At 39.6% G+C, this 9,065-nt stretch overlaps 1 pseudogene; it reads left to right on the forward strand.

Annotated features, from left to right (window-relative positions):
* The first annotated feature begins 2,039 nt into the window (after positions 1-2,039).
* LOC143997952 (legumain-like) lies at positions 2,040-7,133 on the forward strand (annotated as a pseudogene).
* The last annotated feature ends 1,932 nt before the right edge of the window (positions 7,134-9,065 follow it).

Consider the following 9,065-nt stretch of genomic DNA (forward strand, 5'->3'; position numbering starts at 1 on the left):
ACTTTTCTGCATCAGAGATACATGGCCTCAAAGTCAACGGTGACCATCTGCGGCAATATAATTTGGTCATTAGGGTTGGGTGTTTATGGTTAGGGGTTTGCGCTAGGGGTTCGCGCTAGCGTTAGGGGTTAGGGTTCGCGTTAGGGGTTAGGGGTTAGGGGTTAGGGTGAATGGTTAGTGTTAGGATTATGGATATTTTAATAAGGCATTAAAAAATATTATAATACCATATACAGCAGCAATAAATTAAAATTTATTAATCAGTACATATTTAACGATGAAAATATATTAAAAAATTGGCCAAATAAATTTAAAACAATTATAAAAAATCTAATTAACATAGATTTGCTTTTAAATAAATAAATTTGAAGCTAGAAAAAATGAATAAAAACATATATTAAGATTAAAAAAGAAAGAATTAACTATTTTAATATTGTTTTATATTAATATATTAGAAATAATGAAAACATGTTAAAAATTGGCAGAAGAAAATTTTAGATATTTTAAAAAATTGGATAATTTGCTATAAATAGACATTATTTTTTTTTAATAAAGGACAGAGAAAAAATGTTATCTGTACATCTATAGATAAATATATTTTATAAATATATACACATACCTGATCGTTACCAACAGACGTTCCTCTGGTGACACATTGTTTCTCATATTGGTGTCCACAAATGTCAGACCAGGTCGTACTTTTTCTAACAACAGATCAAATGTGACAATGGACATCCGGCTAAAATTAAAAAACTTGTCGGGGTCGGTACGCAGCTGAACATACATGTTTGTGAAATATCCAACGGACATTCGCTGTCCCATCAACGGATGGGTCCAATATCGACGAGCTCTGACTCTGGACCTCTCACGAAATTTGCGACAACGTTGCTGTCTTATCAAGAGCAACATCAGGAGCATTTCCTGACATATATTCAATATGGGATCCATTTCAAAATATATACCACAGAAAGAGAGGCAAATGCAAGTGTACAACTGCTCTCTATGCTGCTGCTGCTCACTCTGATTAAAATAGCAGAAATAGTTAAAAAAAAAAATGCTTTGAGAGCTTGGGGGGGTCTACATGATGTTATCTTTATAAACGCGTATAAACGCAAAACGTGTCTAAACACGGCATGCAAACGCGCGTGTCAGCTTTTTTTTAACAGAGTTTTCACCTGCGTCTCGTGTGCATGAGGCCTAAATCATTCGTTTTTGCTTAACCAATAGAAAAGAAGCCATACCTTTTGGGCTGAGCATATTATAAGTTATGATTTTATTGTCTGAGAGGGTATTTAGAAGCAAGCAAGATGCCATGAAAGAAGAGAGTTTCAGGGACCCGCCTTGAGAAAGACACTCGGGGACACACCCTGAGGGGGACACTGGGTGATACACACTCCCAGACAGACTGACACTCATGCACCATGCATGAATACAGATTATGACATTCATGAAGATCCCTGAACCCTGATCCTTGGAACTCGTAGGTCGCAAGTAAATCCTCTAAGGGTATCCATTTTTGAAAGCTACGGCAGCCATCTTAACTCTGGTAACCAGCCATTGGGAACAGTAGCCATTTTGGAATGGGTAATTATGCCATGCTAATTTTATCTTGTATGTTCTCTCAAATATTGATGTATTGAATATTCTACTATTGATAATCATTCTACCGAATCAATAACCACCTTTTAAATTTTTTTCTGTAATGATCACATTTTTCATTTTCTTTTTCTTTTTGCATATTTGCAACAGCTGTCAGCTCATCCCAGGAAAATTAGAGAGGTTGTCTATAGCCTGCAACATTCATCCTGTACAACAAGCTGTAAAGCTGAACACACAAGTAATTACAATGGTATTTATACAATTATTTACAATATAAAGTTAAAGTAAATAGTAGTGCTGACTAAAACATAGCAAACTGCCCCATCCATCCATGTCTCCATTTATTTTGTTGATTAGTCACAACCTGTAATCTCATCACCATGATAAAGCCTGGACTGCAGACCACCGGAGGGGAGCAGGGTCCTGTTACTTAATCCAAGATGCTTCCAGTGACACTAATCCTCAGCCTCGCTGTCCTGGCCACATCCATGCCCATCAATGACCCAGAAGATAAGGGGAAGCACTAGGTGGTGCTGGTAGCCAGCTCAAATGACTGGTACAACTACAGACACCTCCCTATACCCTTTTCCCCCTTTCGGGCTGACGTGTGCCACGCTTATCAAATTGTCAAGAAGAAAGGCATCCCTGAAGAGCAGATTGTGGTGGTGATGTATGACAATATTGCAGATAATCCTAACCAAAGAAATAAAATTATAAACTGGATCAATAGAAAAGACGTGTATGCGGGAGTGCTTAAGGACTACAAAAATAAGTTCAAATTCCCCACTCGTGACACACAAGCTGAACACACTAGTCATTACAATGGTATTTATAAAATGTATTTACAATATCAGTAAATAGTAGCACTGACTAAAGCAAACTGGCCCATCCATCCATGTCTACATTTTGTTGAAAGTCACAATCTGTGCTCTCATCACCATGATAAAACCTGGACTGCACACCACCGGAGGGGAGCAGGGTCCTGTTACTTAATCCAAGATGCTTCCAGTGATACTAATCCTCAGCCTCGCTGTCCTGGCTACATACATGCCCAATGACCCAGGAAAAAAAGGGGGAAGCACTAGGTGGTCCTGGTGGCCAGCTCCAATGACTGGTACAACTATAGACATCAGGCGGACGTGTGCCAAGCTTATCAAATTGTCAAGAAGAAAGGCATCCCAGAAAGAGCAGATTGTGGTGGTGATGTATGACAATATTGCAGATAATCCCAACCAAAGAAATAATTATTATTAACTGGACCAACAGAAAAGACGTGTATGCGGGAGTGCTTAAGGACTACACAAATACGTTTAAATTCCTCATTCCTGACAACTTCCTAATGGTGGTTTTGAGAGGTGGTGCAGAAGCGGTGAAGGGAAAAGGATATAGGGAGGTGATTAAGAGTAGACCTAAGAACCATATCTTTATGTACTTCACTGATCACTCAGCTCCAGGTCTGCTAGCATTTCCCAGTGATGACCTCCACTTCAAGGAACTGAACAAGACCATTCAGTACATGTATGACAAGAAGAAGTACAAAAAGATAGTTCCAACATTGACATTTACCCCACCATAGTCACCAACCCTCACAAGTCCTCTAATGCCGGTTATGGCGAAAAAGCGAGACACATACCTCTGCTATCTCTACAGCACCGGCTGGATAGAGGACTCAGATGCGGATGATCTGTCCAAGGATACACTACACAAACAGTTTTTACTGGTGAAATAACACACCACTACCAGTCATGTGATGCAGTATGGAAACCGGACTATTTCCATGATGAAGGTGAGGATAGAGCTAAATAGTGGTCCCTCACATTGACCCTGGAGCCGGTACACACTATGGACCTGATCCTAGCCCAAATGTTTCCTTGTCCATCCTAAAGAGGAAGTTCCTGGCTAACTGATGCTGTTAAGGCCCAGGATGTACTGACCAGGATAAAGGGTGCTACAGGAGGCCAAACCCTTGATAAAAGAATTGGTAAATCTGTATATTCTGTTAGATATGTTCTAATGTTACTATTTAAAGGCTCTCCAGGTTGCGTGTTTCCTTGGAGAGTGTTTTTAATGCTGTTTTTGAAGAAAAAGTGTGCACTGCAAGTACATTTCCTGCAAAATCTGTTTATTTGGGGGGGGGGGGGGGGTTGTGTTACATTTGAAAATAAAATTGTGAAAACCCCATTTAATATTATATATAAAAAAAACACATACTTCTGTGTAATTCTGAGCCTTTCCACCCCTGGAATACTGTTCCGAAGGAAAGTGTCATGTCGCTTGAATTGCTGAGAGATTAACCAAAAGCAACTCATCAAAACTCTAGGAAATATTTGTTGTCGATAGGTAATAGAATAAGCAATCTGATTTAGAGTTCCATAGACACTACCAATGAATTGCCTTAATCTTTGCACAATTTTCAGGGGGATGAAAGATTTCTGTATCTGTCAGGAACACGTACAAATCTCATGCATGAACTGAGGTGCCAATGAGGCTGAAGTGTCAATTCTGTGGACACTCTATTCTCTGTGCCGCTGCGTGGCTAACCGTGTCATAGCAACAGATCGTAATCTGTGGCCCCATTCATCTTCTGGATGGGATATTCACTAAGCTAGCAGCCGAGGATAAAGGGTGGTGGCTGATATGGTCAAAAAAATGAGCATGCACATGAACAAAGTCAGCTAGCAAGCCCACCCTGTGGTTTACTTTCACCTGTCACCGCAAAAACGGTGAATGGGGTTGGAGGGGGTTGCTAAAAAAAAATGCTGGACTTGGTTATAGCAACCAGAGAGCTCTGTGATGATGAATGAATACATTACAAGCTTTGTGCTGATAAGGAGATGAACTCACCTTTTCACCGACATCCGTCTATATTCAAAGAATTTCTCCTCATGCGTATTGAGATCATTATACATTGCCCGGAACAAGCCTAGCTGTTCTCTATTTCCATTAACAGAATGAACCCAGTATCTGGGCTTGCTTCCCTTCCCTTCTTCATCCAGCATTAGTAATGCAGCTGCTGCACAAGCCAGGAAACCGCCCTTGGCAGACATGTTCACCAGGGTTAGAGGAATGCAGGGAAAGGCACATGGAATATCTTGAGAGAACAAGCACACAGCAAACCCAGGAGGAGAGGAAGGATCACTCTGATGATGTAAAAACATTTTCAATTGCCACTTGTCAGAACACTGAGCTCATATTGCCTGCACATAAAAAACACTTGAGAAATGCGTGAAAAAAAATGCCAGAAAATTGTATTAAAGTCACTCTTCTCAGGTGTGAATGCAGCCTAATATTTTGGAACTATAAATCAGGAGGTTGAGGACCTGGGCTGGTTTTTATATTTTATGGACCCTAAATATTTATAAGTAAAGGACATCAAAAATGTTGATCAATTTTTAATGCCTTAAAAAAATCTTAAAGAGCCAGACAACAAGTTAATACTTAAAGCACGTGCAAAACTTTTTCAATACTGCATGTTTTCTATGCAAATCACCAATTATATACCTTTAGAAAATGAAAAGCATATCCCATGACATTGTGGGTAAAAGGTGAGAATCCTTGATGATCATCTCCCGAACTCCAGCTACATGCCACAGGCTTCTGGAGGAGTCCTTTCTTAAAGCTATTAGTAAAGCCCAAAACAACCAAATATTAGATTTGAGTTTGAAGTTAGAGATTGTTCATTATCTGGAAGCTGTTTTGGTACTTTAAACATCAGCAGGGACCAGGGGTGGTCATGAATATGACTGTGTAGGAGCGGGAAAAGAAAGTGGACCACCAATATGTCACTTCGGAGCACACAGTGCCTTGGGGAATCATTCGGGTCCAGCTGGATAGATATCGATGAGCCAAGTAGCAGCTTTTGCTTTGACAGAAAAAGAAATAACGAGGTTCAAGGTATATTTTGGGTGAAAAAAGCCAACCTTGTTGGAAAACACTCCTCAGAGAAAGCATTCTTCGTGTCCTCATCGGGACAGAACATTTACAATGTGGAAAATGACTTAAGGAGATATCATGGGAGGTTCTAACGACCACATGTAACAAGCCAAGTCATCAGTCCTGTATGTGAGGCGTGGACAATGTTATGAATGTTCTGATGTTGGCAGGTGCTTGGTTGCTAAATATCTTTTACACACAAATAAGACAGCAGATCAGTGGTAGAGAGATCACGGTAATATGCGCCTGTCACACAAGTCAGTGTGAGCAATACAACCAGCATCCAAGCAAAAACCTCAAGAACTAAAAAAAAACGTGCATGTGTCTCCATGGAGCCTTAAAGAAAATTAGACATCCCACCAGGATCCAGAGATCAGGGAAAAGTACTAAATGAAAAGCGGAACACATTTCCCGATTGCTACATTGCAAGATGTACAAATAAATAGTTGGGATCACCGGTGTTCTGGTCAGGGCTTTTGATGTGGCTATTTGTTGTCTTCCTGTCACCGGTCCATTCTAGAAAATATTTTGCCTGCCTCCCTTTAGCTTGCTGGGAAAAATGTTTTTCCTAATATGTCAGAGAGACGCAGACAAAACATGTTCTCCACCACCCTCTGGTTTGCTGGGAAAATTTCCTCCAATGTGCCAGAGAGACAAGACAATACGTATTGTACACCCGCTGTCTGTTTTGGGCCCATTATAAAGTGGTAATCAAGTCAGTAAAAAAATATCTAATAGTTGATTTTCAGTCTCTTTAATGTGCTCCAGCGCTCACCCCCAAGTGGAAGGCCAGTATGGCTGACATTTTACTAGTGTCTGAGATGTATCCATGCTCCCAGCCTCTGTTGACCATGGTGTGGAAGTTCTTCTGGATAGAAAGTCTGACTTCTATTCTCAAGAACTTCAGCAGGCAGACATGCAGAGGTACTTTCATCATGGGGAAGGAACTTGGAAGAGTTTTCTTGGAAAATGAAGGGAAACAGTTCAGTGAATTAATCTAACCACCATTTCAAGATTCTCTACAAATATTTATGTATTTCTATAATAATTTGATCTGTAAGATATAGACTTTTTTCGCAAGAGCTCACTAGATGTAGACTTACTCTAAATTAAAAAGAACATAAAATAGAATCCCGGATCCACACTCCTAACGATAAATAGAAGGTATATGTAATCAAACGATTTATTACATATCTATATATAGTCTATAAGAAAATATCAAATCAAAATAAAAAATCCAATGAATACAAGGAACCACCTAGGAGAAGTCATGCTGGAAAGGATGTAATGCCAACAATGCTAGACGTTCTCCAGCCATAAAGTGAGGCGGGTTTCTATCTTACTTACTGAAGCTTAATGCACATTGTGAAAATCTCACAGTGTGCAGTGAAATCAGAGTAGGAGCTGTACAGGCACCTCTCCAGTACTGAAACGTGTCAGCTGAGGTTTAGTTTTACATGATACATAATACATCAATCCAGGAGCAGCAGATCTTATTACAATTCTTGAGATTTGCAAGTGATCATACAATAAATCAGCTAAAATTTTCCAATTCTAGATTTAAGTTTAAGTCTTCTTTTTTTTCACAGGTTAAAGAATAAATTTGAAGTTTATGGATAGAAGTAGAACCAATCAGGAGTCTTTCCTCCAGGAGTTCAGCATTTCATTCTTTTGTCTCATCCCAACATCATCGGAACCTTTGATATTACATCTACAAAACCACTTACAACTTTGTGTTTGCCCAATAACTGTCTCCTGTCGGTGATCTGTGCCCTCAGATTATACCACATATAAATACATTAAGGTATACATATGGCCGAATTAGTTCTGGATAGAGTTACAGTATGAAGAGTTGTAAGTGCTTTTGGGGGAGATTTCCCTTAAACTTCACTCCTGGAGATTCAACAAGAAGTGAGAGGAAGCTCTTTTAGTTGGACAACTGTGAGCTGAGCGTTTGACTTGCAGTTGCAGTGAAGCCCTGTTAAACTCAATGGGCAAAATTGACGGGTGATGACACCTGTCATTCTTGCACTTCTGGGGTAAAGATGCCCAGGCCATGGCACGTGTACACCCCCATCTGGCTGGGAGGGTGGTAAAACCATGATTTTCTTTTTAACCCCCCCCCCCCCCCCCCGCCAGCCACTAACCTCTATTTGAATATTGATGTATTTTATTATATGGTGTTTTTTTCTATTAAATTAAGGAAATATAGGTGTTATTTTAATAGGAGCCAAACATCGTTCTCTCTTCATCCAGATCAAAATGGCTTCTGCTTCCGAAGTGGAGATCCTCATGAATGGACTTGTCTCATCATCACAGAGCCTGTAGAAGATATACTTACAGGAGAAATTTCACCTCAAAAGCAGGGGTAGGCAACCTCGGCCCACCAGCTGTTTTGAAACAAGTCCCACGAGACATTGCAAGACCCTGACAATCACATGCATGACTCCTAGAGGCAGAGGCATGATGGGATTTGTAGTTTCACTACAGCTGAGAGTGCCGAGGTTGCCTCCCCCATCACAAGAAACATGGAGGTGGAGGATACAGGTTAGTGATATTTTGTCACACCGTTAGGTGTGACAAAATATATTGTGTTTAGGACGTTTTTATTGGATTCATTTATGTTACACATATGTTGCCTATGAGGAGTTTATGAGTAATCTCCATTAGCAACTGGGAATATTTGTATTATAGATGTATATATACTGTAACAGTAGTTAGTGTCAGCTGAAATCAGGAGTACAATCTACAACGCTCTGAACGTCCTGAATATGACTGAAGAGCTTCACTGGATTAAAGCTGAGAAAAATAAATCTCGATTGAATTATGGAATTCGTGTTATAAAAGGTCCCTTGTGTCATATTTGGATTTTTTTTTTTTGAAAATTGTTACTTTGCCTATTTGTTTTTTTGCAGAATACTAAATTCCTTAAGACATTTGACATCAGTCCATACACTGAGGCCTAATGAACATATCAACTACATCCTACACGCTGTGATTGTATACAGAGGAGACACTTGCACAGAAGGATATTCTGATATTATATCATTATTATTATGTAAAGGTAAGGCTCCCCAATATAATAAAGATGGTGATTAATTTGTGGTGTGCAGTCTTGCTTCTATTTTCCTGGGTGTGTTTGGTAAATTATCAGTTTTCCAGCTGGTGATGTTCCTATAGCCACTTTCAAACAAAAGGCAAATTGTTATTAAGCCCTCGGATAAGGACGGTAACATTGTCCTCCTAGATAACAACAAATATATTAATATGTGTAATGAGATCATAAAAAATCCAGATTGGTATCAACGTATGCCGAGTAGCATTGTCAAAAAATGTAATGGCAACTTCCATTTAATGCAATTACCAATTATGGAATTATATTCACAATTTCCCTCGGGTACCTACCTTTTATACACTCCCTAAGATTTCACAAAAACAGAGAAAATCCCCCCGGGAGACCAATCATCTCCGGGGTAGGTGCAATTAGCGAAAATGCTAGTCAACTGATCGATTACTTTTTGAAACCTTATGTT

The sequence above is a fragment of the Lithobates pipiens genome, unplaced genomic scaffold, assembly GCF_037356315.1.
Source record: "Lithobates pipiens isolate NorthernLeopardFrog02 unplaced genomic scaffold, aLitPip1_a1.2 Scaffold_19, whole genome shotgun sequence".
Lineage (NCBI taxonomy): Eukaryota > Metazoa > Chordata > Amphibia > Anura > Ranidae > Lithobates > Lithobates pipiens.